We start from the raw sequence: 24344 nt of genomic DNA, 5'->3' as shown, positions 1-24344 counted from the left end.
CTGCCGGGAGGTCGTCCCTGGATGGCCTCCTGTTTACTTCCGCAATGCGCGCTCCGGGGAGCGTGCATCGGGAAGTTCTGTGCTGGCCGGGTCCCTCGGACCCAGCCAGTCACAGATTGCTGTAAACGGCCAATCACAGCGGCTGTTTACAGCGCGATCAGCGTGTCCAATGAGAGATGATCTCATATGTAAACATATGAGATCATCTCTCAGCGCCACTCTCCCTCCTCACACAGACAGCGTGTGAGAAGGGAGAGATGAACGGCTGCAGCGGCCGTAAGTAAAAAAAAAAAAGTAAAAAAAAGTGCCATCCTCCCCCAGTGCCATCTTCCCCCAGTGCCATCCGCCACAGTGCCATCCTCCCCAGTGCCACCTGCCCCCAGTGCCACCTGTTAGTGCTATCTGTCCCCAGTGCCATCTGTCATCAGTGCCACGTATAAGCGCCATCTGTCATCACTGTCACGCGTCATCGGTGCCACGTATTAGTGCCATCTGTGATCGGTGCTACGTATTAGTGCCACGTATAAGTGCCATCTGTTATCAGTGCCACGTATAAGTGCCATCTGTCATTAGTGCCATATATTAGTGCCATCTGTCATCAGTACCACATATAAGTGTCATCAGTGCCATCTGTCATCAGTGTCACGTGTCTTTGTCCTGGTGCTCCAGGGCCTTCAAAAGTGTAATAGGTAGTCAACGAGTTAGATGTGTAATTTATGCTCCCAGAACACGTGATGGCGCTCCCTGCATGTTGGGTCTCTCTAAGTGGTCAGGCTGTGAAAAAGTCCCACACATGTGGTATTGTAATACTCAGGAGGAGTAGCAGAATTTTTTTGGGGGTGTCATTTGTGGTATACACATGCCATGTGAGAGAAATAACCTATTACAATGACAATTTTGTGTAAAAAAAAAATCTTAATTTTGCAAAGAATTGTGGGAAAAAATGACAACATCACTATGCCTTTTACTAAATACATTGGAATGTCTATTTTCCAAAAAGGGGTCATTTGGGGGGTATTTGTACTTTCCTGACTTGTTCGGGTCGCAAGAAGTGAGATAGACCACAGTACATCAGATGTGATCAAGTTTGTATGATTCGCACCACAGCTTGTAGACTCTCTAACTTTCACAAGACCAAATAATATCCACTAATTTGGGTTATTTTTACCAAAGATATGTAGCAGTATAAATTGTGGCCAAAATTTATGAAGAAAAATTAATAATTTGTATAATTTTGGCACAGAAACAAAGAAATATGCGTTTTTTTTAAAAAATTTTTGGTCTTTTTTCATTTATAGCGCAAAAAATAAGAGTGGACATACACTATCATCTATTGCAGCCCTCAAATTTTCCATTCGCCTACTCGCAGTTTGAGAGTGGAAAATTAATGCTGGCGAGCCTGGGCTGCCTGGGAGCGGAGGGGGGTGAGAGCACCACCCGCAGGTTAGGTTGAATGGGAGCCATTCTCCCAGCGATCACTTGCCGTCACATACAGCCCCGTCACCTGGCCCAGGGACTTTGATAGACAGATTCCGGGACGTGTGACATGTGTCAAAGTCTCCGGGCCAGGAGGCGGGGCTCTATGTGACGGCGAGCGGCAGGAGAACACAGCAATTGAAATGAAAGCTGCTACAGTGATGTTTCACGCTCTGATGATCTGGCCAGCAATCCACTTCCTTTCCTCTTTTCCCCTGCACAGGTAGGCTGCATTGTTGGGCACCAGGCTGCATTGATGGGCACCAGGATGGCTGCATTGATGGGCAGATGCAGGCTGCATTGATGGGCAGAGGTAGGCTGCATTGTTGGGCACAGGTGAAGCGGCATTGATGGAGACAGGTAGGCTGCATGTCACGGTACTACTACTGTGAGCCCCCCGAATGAGCAGGTGACACGGGATTCCCCCGGGGCGTGGAGTCTAAGGACCAGCCGGTATTCTGCCAGGGACCCCCTCACAAGGTTTTGGACTTAGCTGCCTGCTAACTCCAGGTTACGATCCCTGGGTTTACCCTGCTCGCTAGAGGAGTACCAGAAGACACTGACAGACAAGGATGGATGAAGCAAAGGAGACCCAGATAGCGAGCAGCAGACAACGTAATCAGGACAAGCCGAGACAGTACACAAGCGATCAGGTTAAAGCATGGTACACAAAGAGGGTTCAGAAACAAGCGTTGCTCAAGCAACCAGAACTGATTTGAGAGGGATTTCAATAGAGAAGCACATGAGGGGGCTGGACAGGAAGTAGCAGGAAGGAATCATATATTAAGCAACAGGTGAAGCCGGCAACGCCCATAGCTGCAGAGTGCAGCAGAGCTGAACACAAGCTAGTGGAACAACAGGTGCCAGCCGGCCTACAGCAGTAAAGGAGAGACACAGATCAGCTCCGCAGCTGATCTGTGATGCTGCATTGTTGGGCACAGGTGGGCTGCATTGATGGGCACTGATAAAGTTTTTAATATTTTTTTTTTAACTTAATTCTGCATAAAACATTTAAAGAGGGATTCCACCCAAAAAAAAATATTAAAAGCCAGCAGCTATAAATACTACAGCTGCTGACTTTTAATAAATGGACACTCACCTGTCCCGGGTTCCAGCGATGCCGGCAGCCGAGGCTGCCGGCATCGCTGGAACCCGGGACAGGTGAGTGTCCATTTATTAAAAGTCAGCAGCTGTAGTATTTATAGCTGCTGGCTTTTAATATTTTTTTAAAAGCCAGTGTGTGTCCCAGCAGACAGCGCGGCAGGGGAGGAAATGGCGTAGACTCCCACGGGAGTCTATGCCCGGAAGTGGGTGTAAATACCTGTCTTTGACAGGTATCTCCACCCCCCTCCCCCCTGAATGGTGTCAATTGTGACACCGGAGGGGGGGAGGGATCCGATCAGCGGAGGTTCCACTTTAGGGTGGAATCCCGCTTTAAGTGTAATTTCATGAGATAATTTATGAGGGTGTGTTTAGGGGTGGAATTAGGGGCGGGCAGGGTAGGGGTTGGGTGGGGCAACTAACCTTGAAGCCTGGCTAGTAGCTCAGGACTTTAAATTTTGAGCTCGGATCTATTGTATCCAAACAATCACCCAACTGTAGAAGGTACAAAATGGAGCCTGAAAGCAAACTAAACTAGAGCCTTTCCCTGCAGTGCCCCCTAGTGGCAAAAACATGCATATTTCTCTTGTTTGAGACCTGCTTTGAGAAGTAATTTGTTATTTGAACTGTATTCCAGAATTTGCTTGTCTTCAGCTGAGAGAGCTTGCAATAATTTAAGACTTTACATAAAGTCTCAGAAATCATTTATTAAGGTCTTCATGTTATATAGTTTGAATATCATGTCATAGATATATTATTTATCTTGGTAAAATAACATATTCTACACTTCTGTCTCTTTTTTCCAAAAAAAAACAAAAACAGCTTTGAAACAAAAGGCAAAAAAATGTATTTTCCAAATCTTTCCATTTTTTTCAGTCCTTACTTTCTAGTCCCATTGTTGTGGAAGTCACTGGGGGCTCCCACAGCTAGAGAAATATTGACTAGGGATCATTTATTTATTTATTTTAATCGATTTTGAAATTCGAAATTTTGTAATATAATGTTATATTATGTTTTATTCTATTCTATTCAATTTTGTTCTTATTTATAAAAAATTTTTAGTTTCTATGCTATTCTCTTTTATTCTATTTTTTTCTATTCTATTATTTTATCTTTTATTCTGTATTATTCTATTCTATTTTCTATTCTGTTCTACTCTATTCTTTTATTTTATGTTCTATTCTAGCACATCACTTTATGTTATATTCTATTCTGTTTTCTTTTCTATTCTGTTGTATCCTACAGCCTAAGTAGGAATCCTTGTGTTATTTCACTTTTATACCTTAGGCCCCTTTCACACTGACGTTCCGTTCAGGCCCGCCTGTCAGTTTTTCAGGCGAACCTGAACGGATGCTCCATAGAGCTCTATGGAGCGTCGGATGTCAGCGGTGACATGTCCGCTGACATCCGACCCGCTCCGATCCGAAAAAGTGTAACGGAGGAAAAAGCTATTTTTCCATCCGTCTGCGGATCGAATCGGGTGACGACGGGCACTGCGGTCCGTCGTCATCCGATCTCCCATAGGGGAGAGCGGCGCTATGACAGGTCTGTCCCTGCGCAGTGTGCAGAGACGGACCTTTCATTTCCCTGCTCAGCGGGGATCGACGGATCAGAACTGATCCGCCCCGTGTGAAAGGACCCTATCTTGTATTTATTGCAGTATGTTTCCATTTCTAACTCAAATGTATTTTCTAATTCTAATACATTTTTTAATTCAGATAATTCAATTCATTATATATTTTTTTGGATTCATTGAAATTCAATACTATTGAATCTCCAAAAAACAAACATTTTAGTGATATGTCCCTTGTGCTGCTGTCTCCTGGTTTGCTAGAAATCTTCCTCTGTGTCTCTAGAAAATGTAGACCTGTAAAACTCACCATTGAAGTAAATAGGACTGTGCTGCAACTGTTAATCAAACACTTGGCTTGTGGTTGCGGTATGGTAATTACAGGTAAATGCTAAATCTCCCTTTCATCCAAAGAAAATAAAAGAAAAGAAATGAAAAAAAGGTATTCAAGAGAATATCCATTTCTCAACAGGGCCTGGCAACTGCAGTTTTAATGCCTTCTAATGCCACGTACACACGAGCGGAATGTCCGACAGAAAAAGTCAGATAGAAGATTTTCATCGTATATTCCGATCGTGTGTATGCCTTATCAGAATTTTTTTTAACGAAAATTCTGACGGACCTAGAACATGTTTTAAATATTTATGACGGAACCAATACCTATCAGGGAAAACCGCCTGTCTGTAAGCAGTTCCGACAGACCAAAAACGACGCATGCTCTGAAGCAAGTACGAGACGGAAGCTATTGCCACTGGCTGTTGAACTTCCTTTTTCTAGTCCCGTCGTATGTGTTGTAGGTCGCTGCATTCTTAATGATCGGACTTTGGTGTGATCATGTGTACGCAAGACAGTTTCAGCGGAACTCCGTCGGAAAAACCTTCGGAGTTTATTCCGACGGGAAAACCGGTCGTGTGTATGCGGCATAAGAGGTGTTAATTGTCAGTATAGACTCTGAGGCACGTGAAAATGGCAAAACCTTTTTTTCGATTTAAATAGAGCAAAGCGGTATTAAACCCCAAAAGCAAAAATGTTTTATATTGCAACTTACCAATTCTTAGATGTGATGGCTGCATTAGTGTCCTTTTTTAGGCTTTTTTTTCCCTTTATTTTCACCTGGTGTTCCAGTCAGTAAATCTGTTTTCCTGGTGCCTCCATGGCAGCATACCAGTGATAACTCCGCCCTGGAGTCCTCCCCTCAGGATAGTTACTAGCTTATAAAAAGGAAACCCATATCCCCCCCCCTAGCATTCTCCTTTTTTTTTTTCCTCATACCTGATGGATAGTGTTGTATGTGTTCTTACCTCTGCCTGGTGCAGCTTCTGTCTGGGTTCTGGCCTCTCCCAGACGCAGTCCCCTGTCTTGGGTTGCTAACAGCACTGAAAAGAGGGGAGCCCCTTCTGAGGGTCTTTTGGGGCAGCAGCAACAGCTTCCTAACAGGGGCTTCAGTTCTGCACACAGGCTATGCTGGTCTTTGAAGGCAGGTAGGGGCTCTTTATGAGTCTATTTTCCTTTGCTTACCTTTTCCCCTCCCCCCCCTTTCCATTTAAGCTCAAACAAGCTAAAGGTGGCAGGCTCTGATAAAATTGTCCTGCCTGGGAGTGCTTCTGCAACTCTACCATTTCAACTTAGTAAGTGGTCTATTCCTTACCTTTCTCAGAGATGTATGTGGGTAGGTGTGTATATAGGTGTATATGTATATATGTGTATATATGTGTTTAATTTATTTAATTTAATTGAGTGATTAAATCCAGGGGCGGACTGACCATTGGGGCACTCGGGCACTGCCCGAGGGCCCCATGCCACTAGGGGGCCCCTTCAGAGTTGCCAGCCTCAATAAAACCATGAACAGTATGTAAAAATCGGTGTTTTTAAAAAAATTACAAGATTCTACCTCCCCGCCTCTCCAGTACCTTTTCAGTGTGTGTATGTGTGTGTCTGTGTGTGTATACTGTGTGGCCCCATAATCTTCTATTGCCCAGGGGCCCCATAATCTTCTATTGCCCGGGGGCCCCATAATCTCCTATTGTCCGGGGGCCCCATGAGTTGTCAGTCCGCCCCTGATTAAACCTTTTTAGTTTGTATACTTTGGTATGCGGTAAGGATTAGTCAATATGTTTGTGAATGTACATGTATATATGTATACCTATATAATTCTAGGGAATATGGGGTCTTTGGGGAGTATTTCCTTTTTTCGCTTGCAGTTAGTTAAAAATATGTATATAGTGTATGTGTGTATATATATATATATATATATATATATATATATATATATATATATATATATATATATATATGTATATGTGTGTATCTAATCTTTAATAAAGAAAAATAATATATATATATAAAAAAAAAAACATTTGTAGAAGTAGATAATTACAATTTTCTCAAGTCATCTTCCAGGACGGCACACCTGAGAGATGAGAGGCTCCTCCCTACAGGAAACACAATCAATCGGCAGCTGTTTTAAGTCCCCACCCTTCCCCTTGATCCTCAGTTTTTGATTGTGTTTCTCCATACATAGCTAAAACTGTTTGTTTTTTTCCAAATGACCCGAAGCCTGGGGCTGGTGGTCTCCCCCTGGGAGCCGGACCACAAGCTTGGGAAGCCTCTGGGTCTGGTAGGATATTCTTGTCCTTCCTGGGGGGTTCCCCTATCTTTTCCTCAGGGGGGGCAGCAGAAATTGGAAGAGCCCCCCTGAGAGCTGAAGGACCCTGGGTACAGTGGTGTACCCAGAACTTCAGGGGCCATTATCCTGTCTCCCCTCCTTACCTGTACAGGTGGCTGTTCAGATGGGGGTGCTGGCCATCGGTTCTTTCCAGGGGGATCATGTCCCTGACTCCTGGGTCCCCGGTAGCTCGCGTGGGCTGCCGGAGAGGGCGTGGCAACAAGCACCGCGTCATTTTCAAACTTTGGGAAAATGGCGGCGTTCTTACCCAGGAGGGAAGGCTGAGAGTCAGTAGGAGCAGGCGCCCACATCTTCCTTTCTCTAGAGCGAGGAGGCACCAGTTTACTACGGTGGATGTCTGCCTTAACCACCTCAGATGGGAAGATGGGAATGAGGAATGGAAGGCATTGCCCCCCCCCCCATGTATATAGACTGACTGGTACAGTGCAGGACACAGCCTAACCTGGCACCTCCCTATGGGGGGAGCAGTTGGGGGGGGAGCACTTTGGCGGCTATCCTCCTTGCGTGTGGACCATAAGGATGGAAAAGCAAGCCCGCTGGCTGTGGCAAAAAGAGGAAGACGACAACGGTGAGTACTTTCCTTTTGCCGTGGGAATTTAGCTGCAAAATCCCCAATTCCAGCCAGAGGGTTTCTGGGCATTTGAGATCTCCCCTGGGGTCTGGATTCAAATAGCCCTTAAGCTTATGCTAAAAACACCAGCTGCAGCTCCCTCTTACATCAGAGAAGCTGTATGGTGGACAGGTGGTGCAGAGGAAGGAGTGTGCCTAAACCACCTCAGATGAGAAAGAGGTAGGTAGGCCATCCCCCTTCCCCGTGTATATACTGACTGGTGCAGTGCAGAACCTGGGGTCGGGATACAAATAGCGCAGACGCCACTGCTAAAACCACCAGCCACAGCTCCCTCTTACAGCAGAGGCAATGTGGTTATCGCAGCAGTAGGTTGCCAGCCTCTCCCTACATGCCCAGTTGTGGTACATTAGTAGGGATGAATATATCATACAGAGGGGACCTGGTAGATACAAAGTTACTTACAGGCCAGGTATACCACTGAACAAGTTATTAATTGGGCAGTGGTTGGTGGATTCAGAAGCTCCCCTGGTCAGCAGGTGCACTAGGTTACCGGCCCTATTAACCCAGCTGCTAGGAATCTGAAGTTGCTTCACGATGTTTAAAAGCTGACCTAACATTCAAGGATGGGCAGAGACCAAGCTACTGTGTGGCACAGTAGGGGTTCCCTTGTGACAGATCCTCTTTTTGGGGGTTGCTTGCTATAGGTAACTTTCATAAGCTCCAACCTCCCACTCCACCTTTACACTGTGGTTATATTATAGTGTAGGAGGTAAGAAGAAACTTTTTTTATTGGTTTGGGCTACAATCCACTCAGTGGCAGATCTAAAGGCGATTCACCATAGATCGCTTCCTACATCCTTTTAATTGAGGATTTTCTGTGCAAGCCTATGCAAGAGCTACATAATTGCTTGTTTGAAGCCTGCGAATAGCTATTTACCCCCCCCCCCCAGGCTAAATTGGTAACCACCTCTTCTAGAGGCTGTCTTAAATTGGTCTCTAGGGCTGGGCTCATTGAGACTTTAGTTGCTAATCAGCACCACCTGGGTTTGAGCTGGGTAGCGTTTGCTCAGTCTATGGAGGTAAGGTAGGACAACAACTACTAATAGTAGGGTGTCCAACCATTTTAGGATTTGTTCCTTCACTGGTGGTGAGGTTTAGTATCTACAGCCCAGGCTATGCCTATGAAATAAATTGCCTGTTGGTTATTTCATAAAGGGATAGACCATGACTCCTTATTGGCTGCACACCAGTAGATCAGTAGTGAAAGTTTGTCCTTGCTGGGATGTTTTTGTGGCACAGCAGAAATACACATTGAGATTTGTGACATCTCTGCTTATAAGGGCTATATTGCTGTACATCAGAAATGTACTGCACTGAAGCTTGTTTGCTGTCCTTTATATACTAAAGGTACTGCTTTGTTTGGCTACAGATCAGAAAAATACAACAGTGAAGGTGATCTGTACTTTCTGGTTTTGTGCTGCACAGCAGAAATGCACATCATTGAGTCTGGTGACATCTCTGCTCATAATGGTTATATTGCTGCACATCAGACGTACACAAGATTGAGGTCTGTCTGTGGGGCTTTGTGTCCTGTTTTACTGCCTTGTTGGTTACTTATCAGAAAGGCAGCAGTGAAGTCTGATGGTCCTGATTTGCGTGGCATTGTGCTGATTCAGACGGTGCTATTAACGGCAATGGCTGCCGAGTTTAAACATGCGATTTTACATGTTGAGTCGCATGACAAATCATTTCAATATGGATGTGCTATCTCTATTCATAGTGTTTTATTGTTGCACATCAGATATATACAGCATTAAGGTCTGTGAGGTTTTGTGTCCTGTATTACTGCCTTATCAGAAAGGCAGCAGTGAAAATTGATGGTTCGAATTTGTTGGGCTACATAGCAGAAATACAAATTGAACCCCTGCCAGGTGTAGTACATATACTGCCTTTGGTAATCCGTGTAGCACCACAAAGTGGTGTTGTGCTGATTTTAGCCATGCGATTTGACATGTTGAGTCACAAAGCCAAATCGCTTCAATATGGATGTGCTATCTATAAGGGAATACTTATTGAAATTACCAAAGATATACTAAGTCAAAGGTCTAAGATAATATGCTTAGGCGTGCATTTCAATAAGTTCAGAATTAAGATGCAAGATGTTGACATATCAGGAAACATCTGTCTGTGGTAAGAGGCACAGGGATAGATAGGACTGGTTACGCAAGAATATGGTCAGTCAGCAGATGCTGAAATGGCAAAATAACTATCAGAAGATTGTATTTAACCTTTGACTTACATAATGTCATGAGTTTAAGAAAATTGTTGATGTATGTGTAAAATCCACCCTATGGGCCCCTCACAGGGCAGGGCTTTGTAAATTACCACATAAAAGACGGTCCACTTTCCATTAAACCCTGTAATCAGTTACCACGTACCCACAAGTATGTGTATTTGGTTATCCGCTGGCGTTTGGGACCTCCATTGAGCCACTCCAGCCTAGGCTATCCAGGGGAATCTAGAAGACGAACACCTTACAGTTTTGGTACCAGGAAGTGGGGTTTGCACAGGTAAGTCATATTTACACCTTTTACCTCTTTTTATGGTAATTGGCGTTTATGCTTGACCTGTCCAAACAACCATTATAAGAAATTTAATTGTGTATATATATATATATATATATATATAAACTGTGCCTTCGCAACGGACTAGGCTGGTCCCTTGGGGGGTGAAAAGGGTTCGCAGGTATTGAGGAGTCTGACCAGGTTGGTCCGACTATAAACTAAGAGAGATATTTATGATTATATTCTAACACGGGAGGTATCATATACGCCCGTGACATAAGGATTGGCTAAATGGACGCCCACTTGAGAACTTTTAAAGTGCACTATAAATAATGAAATGCATCATGATGTGATTACTTGATAATGTACATGTAACGTTTTAAAGCTGAAATCTTAAACCATAAAAATATGTCTGTTTCTCTTTAGGTGCAAGCGTAAGTATATAGAGTATTAACGTTGTATAAGATATAATTATATAGAGTGGATATCTGTTTGAATAAACCCAAATGTTGTTAAATGAATACAGAGTATTAAGAACCAGATTGTAGTGAGGTAGCACCCGCCTGTTCACACTGCACGCTAGGTTTATTTTTTTCTTAGCATTTATGAAAGGTAGATTCTTTTGACCACTAGACCTACAGGCTTCTCTTGCAGACTTGGTGTAAGAGGGGTATATCCCGCCACCAGGAAAGATTTACCCTTCATCGTATATTAAGGGTAAATCTTCATAGTTTTATATAAGTCCATCTGCCCCAAAAAAGATCAGGGATCCTACTCCCAGACCAGAGACCGGATTGTTGGACAAACCGGGTGTTATCACCTGTGTCCTGCCACTAGACACACACTGCCCAGACTACTAGATGGGGAATTCTGCAGCAACCCAAACCATGGCCACCCCATCACCCTATGAATTTGTCAGTAATATGATCCCTGGCCCCCAGGTAGAACCATTTTGGACACAAGTCCGAGAAAGGTGTCAGCAATTGGGGATACATGACCCAGGGCCATATGGTCCTTGTACTGAGGAAGACTGGCAGGAAGTAAGTAAAATATGCCAAATCCACAAAAATTCGTACCCTCCATGGAAGTGGGAAAATATTCAATATATAAAAGATTGTTACCATGCATGGGATAAATGTCTACACAAATATAAAAAGAAGCATATTAATAAAACTACAAAGCTTACTCCAAATATAGGACCCAGTGCTATGGCTGAAGCCACTGCACCCCCTTCACCTCCCCCTCCCCCGCCTCAATGTCCACCCCCACCTTATGTTATGGTAAAAAACGAGGATGGGACGCCAGGTTCATACCTTCAACTATATCCTTCACTGGATCCTGTAGTCCTAGCCGCCATAGCACACACCACAGCAACACCACAACAAGTGGCCCAATGGGAACAAGTAAGTAGGGGCAGAGAGGAAGAGGGGAGACAGGAAGAAGTTACAGGACAAGAAGAGGTGGGTAGTTCCGAAAAGCAGGAATTAGAGGCAAAGATAAAAGAGTTTGAAGAGAAGAAAAAGGAGGAAGAAGAGAGAATAGGGAAAAGGAGAACTGAGTTAGAAACACTTATGGAAGAACTAAAACAAAAAGAAATAGCCCTCAATGAGGCAGAAAAGGTAGAAGTGGAGAGGAAAATAGAGTTGGAAATGTATCAGAAAGACTTGGAAAAAAGGGAGAAGGAATTCCAGGAGGGAAAAGAGAGAGAGGAACATAGGATGGAGGACTTACAAAAGGAACTAAAAAAGTTAAGAAGGCAATTAGGGAAGAAGGAGGAAATGTTAAAAGAAGCGCAGGATAGGATTATAGCGCTGCCCCCCACCACTACAAGAAGCCATACAAAAGAGACACCTATTCCCAAAACTGAGGAGTCAGGTCCAATTAGTAAAAAAGGGACATTATCCATAGAAGAGGAAACTGAGGAAGAAGTAGTAGGGGCTTCATTCAAAGCACCTTTGATGACCATGGGGAACACCGAGGTGCATATACCATTACCTTTGGGTACACTCTCCAAAATAAAAGAACTATGTCCCAATCCCAAGAAGTATCCACGAGATGCAGGTACCTTTCTGGCAAAGTATAGTGCAGGCACAGGGCTTGACAAAGATGACATAAAAAGTATTCTTAGCATTGTAGACCCAGACAGCCCAGAAGTAGCCCCTGTAGACGACCTATGGACAACCCATATCCAGACCGATAAGGATTGGATATCCTTTTGGAAAGGCATGGGAGGTCATTGGTCCAAATTATACAAAGGACCATCTGCACTCCAAGAACTGATCCTAGCCAAGCAGGGACCTAAAGAGAAATTCTATGATTACTGTACCAGAGTATACTCCCTATGGAAAGCTGTAGATGGGGCCACACCACAATTATTTACCACTACCATCATGTCGGGAGGCGATCCCAAAGTGACGCAATTGCTCAAATTCACAAACCCCAAATGGGCGGAGCAAGCACCAGATGAATTTATGAAGGACGCCAGGTCCAGAGAGACTTCAGGGGTCTTTGAACAAAAAGGGGGAATTTTCCCCTCCTTGACACAAACACAAACCCTAGTCACACCTGAAACCTCATCCTCACCACCGCACCTCATGACCATGCAGCCCTACCCACCTGACCAAGGATGTTTTAATTGTGGGGAACAGGGACATTGGAAATCACAGTGCCCATATAGACAGAGGGCGAGCTATCCAAGGGGCAGGGGAAGGGGGTACAACGCTGCTAATCGCCCCCCCCCTCACACTACAAGGTACCCCCAATATCCGCCACCTCCCCAAACACCATCTCAAAACCATGCGCTTGCACAGCCACCCTACACCCCAACCTCTAACAGACCTCCCCCTCGAATCCCCATGCAGTGGCCGTCTACCCGACAAACACACCCCCAATAGGGATGCCTAGAGTATGTCCCTTCCCTCAGTCTGGTGTGCCACAACCTATCATGGAAGAGTCTACCACAAGTTATATTACGCGTAGACAACCACATAGTGTGTTTCCTGCTTGATTCAGGTGCCACTTTTAGCTCATTAAATGATGAGAGGTATGACACACCACTGTGTACTGAGGGACACTCTATTGGAATAAATGGGACATCGGTTACTCATTCCGTCACCCCGCCTTTACCAGTCTCTACCCCGGATGGACTAGAGCTATGTATGCAGAGTTTCGCTGTCCTGACTTCCTGTCCAGTATCCCTAATGGGCAGAGATTTACTGTCCCAGTTGAACATTACCATTAAGTTTGACAAAGACGGCTCCCTCACTGCGAGTTCCCCTCTTTGTGACTTACACAGCCCAAAAAGACATGCACACAGGAGTTTCTTTCTAATGATACCTTCCTCCCTTGACCATCACACAATTTGGGCAGAAAACAAAGGTAGTGTGGGTTTTATTAATTGCACACCATATGCACCCCAAATGCGATCAGATGCGGGGATACAATATCAAAAACAGTATCCCCTACCCCCAGAGAAAGTCAAAGGCATCTCCCCTCAAATTAATGATTACATATCAAAAGGTATCCTGAAACCAATCATCAGTCCCTGGAACACGCCCATTTACCCCGTAAAAAAGGCCAGTGGGGAGTGGAGACTTGTACAAGACCTAAGGGCAGTTAACAAACAAGTGATTCCACTTCCACCCCTAGTCTCAGACATCACTTTTATCTTCTCATGTATACCGGCACATTCTCTATGCTACACAGTGATTGATTTAGCAAATGCCTTCTTTAGCATTCCCATTGCGGAAGAGGCCCAGCCTATGTTTGCCTTCTCCTGGACGGAGGGCCAGTTGACGGGTCAGTTAACCTGGACACGCCTGCCTCAGGGGTATGTTGATAGTCCTGCTGCCTTCTCTATGGTACTCAATGAGACTGTCAAATCCTGGACGCCTGAGCGAGGGTCGGTGCTAATACAGTATGTGGACGACTTGCTCTTGTGCAGTCGCACTGCTGAAGATTGTGCGGTCGATTCCACATCTCTGTTGAACCATCTAGCCCACATCGGACATTTAGCATCCAGAAAGAAGATACAGTGGTGTATGCCACAAGTGGAATACTTGGGGTGCATACTAAAAAGGGGGACAAGGATGGTCTCCCCCAAACGCGCCGCAGCCCTACAAGCTCTGAGCCCCCCAAAAGACAAGGCAGCCCTGCTCTCATTCTTGGGCGCTGTGGTGTATTGCCGCCAGTGGATCCCCGACTGTTCTCATTATGATGGCATACTAAGAGAGGCCACCGCCTCAACAGCCCCTAGGCAGGTTGATTGGACAGAGGAACGGCTTAAAGCCTTCCAGGCCCTATTGAACAGTTTGTCATGTGCACCCGCCCTGGGGTTGGTAGACTATGGTAAAGCTTTTCAACTATACTGTGTAGTCTCGGGGACCTCTTTTGCCGCGGTTTTGACACAACAGCATGGAACAGGCTACCGCCCTGTCTTCTACCTATCTAAAAAACTCCCCCTTCAGGTTCAAGGCATGCCATCATGCCTTCAGAATTTAGCCGCCTGTGCTATGGCCGTACAAGATGCCAACAAGATGGTCTTGGGACACCCGATGACGCTTTACACCACACATTCTGTCACCCACCTCATACAGAACATGAACACCCAACACATGACCTCACAAAGACTCAGTGGATATGAGATTTCCCTCATGAACACAGACAATCTGTCTCTCAAATATGTTCCCGCCAACAACCCTGCCGTCCGTCTCTTGCACTCCATGTTACGCCTACCACAAGACCCAGACCAGTTTCATGACTGTATAACACGAGTGGAGTCTATCACATCACCAAGACCAGACCTCACCGACGTACCGATTACCAATGCAGACGATGTTTTTGTGGACGGTAGTTGCTCCCGTCCCTCCGATTCCACCTTCCAAACAGGATATGCAATAGTCCAGTTGCCAAACAAGGTATTAGAAGCCAAACCACTGCCCCCCTCTTCGGCTCAGGTGGCTGAACTAGAAGCCCTCACCAGGGCCTGCATTTTATTTACAGATAAGAAGGTGAACATTTACACAGACAGTAGATATGCATTTGGGGTGGTGCATGACTTCGGAGTAATATGGGCTAAAAGAGGTTTTAAAACAGCAGATAATAAACCTATTTCCAATGCTACCCAGATTCAGGCACTTCTTCGGGCTATTTTGCTCCCAAAAGAGGTGGCAATAATTAAAGTAAAAGCACATTCTTCAGATAATAGCAGACTTTCCAAGGGAAATGCCTTAGCTGACCGAGAAGCGAAAAAGGCAGCCCAGTCCTCCACCCAGGAGCCCACCCCCACGTCCATGTACTTTAAGGATCATTTCACCTGTCCTAACTTTAAATCTGTAGTGGCACAAATGCAATCATTAGCCACTGAGGAAGATGTCTTGTATTGGGTGAAGGCTGGCTTGACCAAAGACCCAGAGGGTCTGTGGTCAAAAGAGGGGAAGATATTGGGAATACCTGAGGCAAGCAGTATTCTAATTCTCTCCTACCTTCATGGTCCAGGACACATAGGTGCCGTCCCTTTAGCCACTATGTACACCAAATCTTTCTGCACAAACGCCTTGAACAAACAAGTCAAACTCCTGACCACAAGTTGCCTTACCTGTGCTCAAAACAATGTGCAGGGCAAACGGCATGGCCTACATGGTCATCTACCCCCACCAATAGGTCCCCTTACAGATTTACAAGTAGACTTCACACACATGCCAAAACAAAAGGGGAACCTAAAATTCCTGTGCGTTGTCATAGATACATTTTCAGGCTGGGTTGAAGCCACTCCCTGTGCAGGTGAGACAGCCAATATAGCAGCAAAATGCTTGCTGAATAACTGGATTTGTAGGTTTGGCATACCAACATCTATTTGGTCAGATAGGGGACCTGCATTCAGCTCTTCCGTTACCCAGGCTGTGGCTAAATTGTTAGGGCTGCAATGGAAACTACACATCCCCTATCACCCTCAAAGCGCAGGGGTAGTGGAAAGAATGAATAGAAATATAAAGGATAAATTGAAAAAGGCCACAGGGGGCACAATGAAGGGATGGCTTGATCACCTCCCTTCTGTGCTATTCCAGATTAGGACGGCACCCCACGCCAGAACGAAACTTTCACCTTTTGAAATTTTGATGGGAGTCCCCGCAAACATAGAATTACCCCCATTAGACCAAGACACTGATATTTACATTTATTCCCAACAGGAAATGTACGTGAAAAACCTGGTAAGTATGCTTCATGAAATAAACGAACAAGTTTCTGTCACCTTCTCTCCTCTCTCCACAGAGCCAACACACCCCTTCATCCCAGGAGATCAAGTGCTAGTCAAGCAACTGGCCCACAAAAAGAGGATCGGACCAATCTACTCTGGACCTTGGAGGGTTGAAAAGGTGTCCAGAACTGCGGTCCTGACTGACCAAGGAAACACCTGGATCCACGCCAACAGGCTGAAAAAGTGCCCACCGCTTCCCACAACCCCCGACCCCCCACCTATTGAAGAAGAACCCGACCCACCCGAACAGCTACCGGAACTGCAAGAGATTCAGGAAGGCATTGGACAATTAACCCTTGAAACCCTACACGATAGCGAGGAAGAAGGACAAGCATAAGAACTTGTAGAAATGTTTTTACCTTCAGTGTCAGGGAAGGCTGTATGCCTTTGGGGTAGTCTGGTACTATTTGTATTCCTGCCCACATGGTTTATAGCCAACTGTATATATCATCCAGAAGACTTAGGTCTATTAAAAGGGATATGTGGACCACCTAAGATGAATAATACCCCCGGCCAAAGACATAGTAGAAGTATTGTACCCGTTAATGTGTCACCTAAGGGACTGACTGACAAGATGTTACTACTAAAATTCAAATATAGCTATGCTCAAAAATCCGGTTTTGAGAAATGCTGGATTTGCAGCAAGCTACATCCCAGTACAGCTAGAATCCCTCTCATGGCAGTCCCCTTGAATTTTACCCCCCTCCTTAATGGAACACCCCCTATTGTCCTAACGAATGTTACTAGGACCCTTCCAAATAAAACCCTCACTTTCCAAATTATAGGTAGAAGCCACTTCCCAGACTGGTGTTTCCAACTGGGAAACACCACCGATGGAGCCGAGGTTTGCAAACAAGCAAAACTTAACATTTCAATGACATCGCTTAACAGTCCTTCTTTCTTCCATACTTCAGATCCCACCCTAAATGCCACCTTTTTAGACTTTCTTAGCTCCAGTACTAAGTCTACAATACACCAATTAATGTCAATTCTGGTGCTCTCTGGCCTTTCTGATACTCTTAGGAACGTGTTCCATAAACGGCCCCTAGCTCTAGGAAATACCATATATATATGCTGCGGCAAAGTCTGTCACCCCTGGATCCCAACCAAACCCCAGGGGTGGTGTTACCTTGCAGCCCTGGTTCCTATCATGGGGGTATTAGGGGATAACAAGGGAAGTCACCTCCTTGAAGCTAGCATGCATCCTAGATATCCCCTTAGACACCGTAATAAACGAGAATTGTTTTTAGAAAAAGATATGGCCTGGGCATGGTTCCCTTCCTGGACAGGGTGGGGAATTGACCTAATGAAAAGAATAAATAACTACACTGGCATAATTGATGAGATTCTGGAGGAAAATTCTGATGACATAACCAAACTAAATCTAGAAACTAGGGCAATTAGGAAGCAACTAGAACTACATGAGTTGGCTATAGAAAGTATGAGTGCAGCCCTTACTGGCCTCTGTGAGACTACTGAGGATTATGAGTGCTGTACCTGGATTCATAATACCAGCATCGTAGTCCCAGACTACAATGACGTTATTGCCCAACACAGGGAAGAGGTAAATAAACTACAGAAAGAGGCAAGAAATATAGGAAAAAACTGGGATCCATTCTCGGGCAGTTTTAGTTTTGGGGGATTAATATCTTGGCTCCGAAATACTGCCATGACAATTGCCACTGTGATTCTCTTCATTCTATTTTTATATGCCTGTTATAAGATAATCAAATGTTTATGTAAAAAGGGAAACACGGCCGCTCCGGAGGATCTGAAACTCACTTCCATTGTTAAAGGTCCAACGGTATGGTATAAAAACCAAGAGCACGAGGGTTCGGAGTATGAAGCCTGTGCTATTAAATTAGAAAAGGAATGATCATTATGTAAATCACAGAATGATCAAAGGGAGGATTATAAGGGAATACTTATTGAAATTACCAAAGATATACTAAGTCAAAGGTCTAAGATAATATGCTTAGGCGTGCATTTCAATAGGTTCAGAATTAAGATGCAAGATGTTGACATATCAGGAAACATCTGTCTGTGGTAAGAGGCACAGGGATAGATAGGACTGGTTACGCAAGAATATGGTCAGTCAGCAGATGCTGAAATGGCAAAATAACTATCAGAAGATTGTATTTAACCTTTGACTTACATAATGTCATGAGTTTAAGAAAATTGTTGATGTATGTGTAAAATCCACCCTATGGGCCCCTCACAGGGCAGGGCTTTGTAAATTACCACATAAAAGACGGTCCACTTTCCATTAAACCCTGTAATCAGTTACCACGTACCCACGAGTATGTGTATTTGGTTATCCGCTGGCGTTTGGGACCTCCATTGAGCCACTCCAGCCTAGGCTATCCAGGGGAATCTAGAAGACGAACACCTTAAACTATCTCTATTCAGAATTGTTATATTGTTGCACATCAGACATATACAAGATTGAAGGTTGTCTGTCCTTTATGTCTTGCATATACTGCCTTATTGGCTGCATATCAGAAAGGACACAGCAGTGAAGATTGCTTGTCTTTTTCTGATTTTGTTTTTGCTGCTCAGCTGAGACACATTGAGGATGGTGGCATCTCTGCTCAGTATTGGTATATTGCTACACATCAGACATACACAAAGATTGAATGTTTGTGTCCTGTATGTCCTATATTTACTGCCTTATCGTTTGTATATCAGGCACAGCAGTGAGCAGTGTTTCTCATGGATCTACCTTTCTGCATCTTAGGGATACACAGCAGGGGTTTGTTGGCTGCAATCCTCCAGGGAGTCACAGCATTGGGCACACCTTACTTGTTCAACCTGAAAATTGCAATTTTTTTCCCTGCGACCTGTGTAATCATGAGGTCTGTGGATCCAGGAATCAGGGACTGCTGGAGTCGCACAGACACAAATGGTACCCATTGGAAGCCATAGTATATGACTTCTCATGCGTCTTGCAGTCCCAAGTCGCAGGTTGGGTCGCACGGGTGTGGGAACCCTAAACTTATCTGTCCCTTCTGATTGAGGTTTGCTACACAGCAGGAATACTCATCATGGCGTTATTGTTTTATTTTGCAGCAGACCAGAAAGATTGCAGCTGTAAAGGCTGTCTGTCTTTTTCCTCAGCGTCTGCTTTTATGTTGTTGCACAGCAGAAATACTCAAGATTGAAGCTTGTTGGTGCTTTCTGTTTCAGAAAAACGCAATGCTGCAGGTTGCTTGTGTCCTTTCTCAGTGTTGGTTCTATCTGAACTACACTACAGAAGTGCATGACAGAAAGGATTGTCTTGTGTTCCATATTTTTCCCTGTGGCATAGCAGAAATGCACAACACGGGAGTTGGTGTTCATATTAAACTTATAACTGTATTTGGTGGTTTGTCAGAAATACACAACATAGAAGTTTGGATCTTTCTGTCTTTATATTTATAGCCTTGTTTTGCTGTACATAGGTAAAACACAACAGTAAAGGGGGTTCCTGTCCTTTCTGTATTTATATATCAGTTATGACCTAGCTAGCTGCACTAAAGAAATACGCAACATTTAGGGTTTGCTTGAGTCTTAATGTTTTTACGTCTTGGCAGCACATCAGAAAACCAGACTGTGAGGACTGTTTGTCTACAATGAGGTTCAGATTTGGGTCTCTTCCCATATTTGATATATTGGTTTAGCTAGTCACACTCAGGCACACAACATTGTTGTCTATGCTTGTGTCCTTTCTGTCTAAATCTATTGTGCCGTGCCCACAATCTATGATCATTTTATTTGTGATATTAATAATACATGTATCACCTTTTTGTATTTCAGCCTTCTTTTCCATGTAGGGGCCAGGAGTTCGGGCTGCAGATGCCACATGTCAGAAAACCTTGACCACTTACATTCAGGGATGCCAGAACCATTTCCTAGGGTTGAAGCCCTGTAGGGTTATGGGACACTGGAGGAAGGGGATAATGAATCGCCCTGTTTAGTAAGGACTTGGAGAGTTCTGTTCAGGGGAGTATTAGGGCCTGAGGATGAAGTATAAAGATGTATACCCGATCGAATAGGTTTCGGCTCGGTGCATGGCCTTCATTTCGCCCTTTTAGCAAAACTAGACGAAGCAATATGGGTAGTCTACTCCTGCTAGGGACTTTAATCTCCTGAAGTAGGCTCTTAGGCGTAAGTAAGGACATAGATTGGGCATGCCTTAAACCCAGGGTTCAAGCTTCTGTTAATCTATTTCCCTTAAGTAGGCTTCCCTTTAGTCTTTTGCTGACATAAAGATAAAAAGGAACAAAAAAAAAAAAAATTGTCTGTCGGGGCCTCCCCTTTTTTGCAGTTTTATTTCCCTCAACAGGGTAGTGTTAAGACAGGCCCTCTTATTGATTAATGTAGTGTCCTTGTCTTACACAGGTCTCTTATTTATCTTTTTAGTGGTTCTAAGTAGCACCTACAGGCACAATAGGCCATGGTTGTTAGATGTGTGAGATAGGCAACATTGCTAACCTACAAGTTAAACATGTTTTCTGATTCCATTTTTAAGAGCCCATTTCACCTAGATACTGCATCCGAAAGCGGAAAAGGCAGGAACATCTGTGGAGCAGACCTGCAGATCAGCCGCATGATCCAGCTAAGATGCCTTCATCAAGCATATGAGCGTATGGAGTGGAGGAAAGCTCACTGCAGAACCAAGGTTCGCCAAGAGTGTCTTGCAGTGGCCCCACCCTAAGGTAGGCCTGAGGTACTTGTTTATCCTCTCAGGTGTGCCATCCTGGAAGATGACTTGAGAAAGGTACCAGTTACTTACCAGTAACTGTCTTTCTGGGAAATCTTCCAGGACGGCAGGCCTACTTCCCGCCCGTTGGAGGAGGGAAAATTCTAGAACACTAGAAGGTGAGTACCTATGAGGAATAATTTCCCTTGTGAACCTGGTTCAGGAGTTACTTCTCTACAAACTGAGGATCAAGGGGAAGGGTGGGGACTTAAAACAGCTGTCGATTGATTGTGTTTCCTGTAGGGAGGAGCCTCTCATCTCTCAGGTGTGCCGTTCTGGAAGATTTCCCAGAAAGACAGTTACCGGTAAGTAACTGGTACCTTTTTTAGGAGGCTTTTTATTCTTTCCTGTCCATTCTTTTAGCTTCTATTTCAGTCGCCTTTTCCGCCCTTACTTGCCTTCACAATTATGAGCCAGCCGCCGTTTGACCAAGACCCTCGCTTTCTTAGGAAAGGGCACATACATACTTTATAAAAAAAAAAAGAAGAAGAAAGGAATTAGACTAAAAGAGTGCCTTGGGCTGTTACTCTCGTATCCTCCAAAAGGCAGCAGTCAAGCAGCCCATCCAGACGAGAGATCAAAGAGTGTAGGGCATGTGGAGCGACGCCTTTACCAGATAAACATATCTGCCAAAATTGCTTGCAGGGCTATGCGATTCAGGGGACCGAAGTTGAGCAGGTTACAGACCTTATTAAAACAGTAGTCAAAGACTCCTTAACTGAACTAATGCAGGTGAACCCCTCTCCGCAGGGTTCCTCTGGCGGGAGTTATCCGTTCCTGGCCCGTCTTTTGCAGCCCCTGTAGGCGCTACATCAAGCCCACCTACCCGTGCAGGAGACAAAAGTGACTCGGAGGACTCCATAGATGAATCGGATCCGTGCGGATTCCATTTTTTCACTAGCGCAACCAGTTGTATTGGCGGTTAAACAAGCCACTGGTTGGGAAGAAGCTGTAGAGCCTCTAAAAAAAAAAAAATGGTTTCCCCTTCCTTTAGGAATCGAAAGATCTAGTGGAGGGTGAATGGGGAAAAAGGGGACAAACGTTTTTCCTTGAATAGACTTCAGAAGTTATATCCTCTGGTGGATTCGGATGTGGCTTTCCTGGACAGTGGACGGAGAATATCAAGGAGGCTATTTGAGAAGATGTCCCCAAAGATATTATTAAAGCTTTGGATGAGCTTAAAATATCGGCAGATTTTATTGGAGAGGCTGCATGAGATATTCAGCCAGGGCAATGTTCCATGCTGACATGGCCAAAAGAGCATTGTGGCTAAAGCCGTGGGCAGCGGGTGCGGCATCCAAACAAAATTGGTGCAAAATCCCGTTTGATGGGAAGGCCCTCTTTGGAAAGAGGCTGGAAAAGGCAATCTTGAGAGTGACTGGGGGAAAATCAGGGTTGCTCCCCCAGGATAGAAGGGTTAGGCGTTCTCTAGTGGTGTCGTCTAAATATCAGTGGTCTAGAAATAGGAATTCCAGCAACTTCCAGAAAAGTAGGGACTCCAAAAGGACTTGGAGAAGCACTCAGGCTACTTTCTTGAAAACAAATAAGCAAAAAAGTCTCCCCAGCACAAGAGGTCATCCCCACCAGTAGGTGCCAGTTTGAAGGAGTTCGCAGAAGCCTGGCTGCACAGATGCAGCCTGTGAGTGGTATCTACGGTCAGGTTCGGACATTTATGGACGTTCCAAGAACAGCCCCCACAAGACTCATTCATTCAAACAAAGATCCCAACCTAACCTCAAAAGGCAGAAGCTCTGCAAAGTTACCTTCAACTCCTGCTGGTGCAACAAGCAGTGATACCTGTCCCTCCCTCCGAAAGATTCACAGGGTTCTACTCTCCTCTCTTTCTTACCCCCAAAAGGGGTGGAGAGTGGAGGCCGGTAGTGGATCTGAAAAGGTTAAATCAATTTATTCAGTTGGAATCCTTCAAGATGGAATCATTACAGACGATCATACAGGCAGTTCAACCAGGAGACTGGATGATCTCGGTGGATTTGCAAGATGCGTATTTCCATGTGCCCATGCTGCCTGCCTTCCAAAGGTTTTTGAGGGTGGCAGTAAGATCAACTCACGTTCAATTTCAGTGCCTTCCTTTTGGTCTATGCACATCGCCAAGAATATTCTCAAAGGTGTTGATTGCAGTTCTAGCACTCCTCAGAGAGAAGATACTTCGAGTTTTCCATTGTCTGGACGACATCCTATCGCTAGCATACAGTTCAGACCAATTGGTAGAGCATAGGCAAATTCTTCTGTGCACTCTGAAAGAGTTCAGGTGGCTAATAAACACAGGAAAGAGGGTCCTGATCCCGATGCAGGCAATGGTTTATCTAGGTGCCCTCTTTGACACCAAGAGGGGCACAGTGCGCCTCCCCCCCAGAAAATGACAGCGATCAATCAGAAAATGGGCCACGTAAGAACGCTATCACACCTGTCGGTGTCAAATTGCCTAAGTCTGATAGGGACCATGTCAGCCTGTATACCGATGGTGCCCTGGTCCCATTGGCATCTGAGGACTTTTCAATGGGGCTTTTTGACACAATGGAAGAGGAACTCACTGTATCAAAGGATAGCGATATTGACATCCATGAAGAGGGGTCTGCTATGGTGGACAAAAGAAGACAACATCGCGAGGCCTCGCCTCCTACAGGGCCCTCTTGGACCATCCTTACCACCGATGCGAGCGCGAAGGGGTGGCGGGCACACTGTGGTCACCTGGAGGTACAAGGGAGATGGGATATCCCCACGGAGGGAATAATATCCAATATCCTGGAGCTGCGAGTGGTATATTTGGCACTGATAAATTTGGAGGAACATGTACGTCAGAAACAGGTGCTGGTCCGTCTGGACAATAAAGCAGTGGTAGCATATATACAACGTCAAGGGGGAACTCACAGCCTCATGCTGTTGAGAGAGGTAGAGCCTATTATGTTGTGGGCAGAGAGGAATCTGGTGGATTTGAAAGCAATCTATCTCCCGAGGCCGTTTGAATCAACAGGTGGATCTCCTATCTCGCTGTTTTCCAGACAGCAATGAATGGTCGCTCCATCTAGCGGTGTTCAGGTGGATTGCGAAGTTACAGAAACCTCCGGAAATAGACCTATTCGCCTCCCCGACAAACGCAAAGTTGCCAAGGTTCCTGTCCCGCCTACCTCACCCTGGAGCAGAGGCGATAGATGCCTTATCGTGCCCGTGGCACTGCAAGACGGCATATGCATTTCCTCCCAGACCATTGGTTGCGAAATTTCTGCTTAGATTATCGAGGGAGCCAGTCAGGGTTGTGACAGTTCTTCCCTATTGGCCGAAGAGGCCATGGTTCTCTTGGACAATGAGCCTCAGTGTACGTCAACCGGTCAAGATCCCAGTATTCCCGCAACTGCTTTCA

This window comes from Lithobates pipiens, unplaced genomic scaffold (assembly GCF_037356315.1).
Source record: "Lithobates pipiens isolate NorthernLeopardFrog02 unplaced genomic scaffold, aLitPip1_a1.2 Scaffold_18, whole genome shotgun sequence".
Taxonomy (NCBI): Eukaryota; Metazoa; Chordata; class Amphibia; order Anura; family Ranidae; genus Lithobates; species Lithobates pipiens.
Note: the sequence above shows the minus strand (reverse complement) of the source record.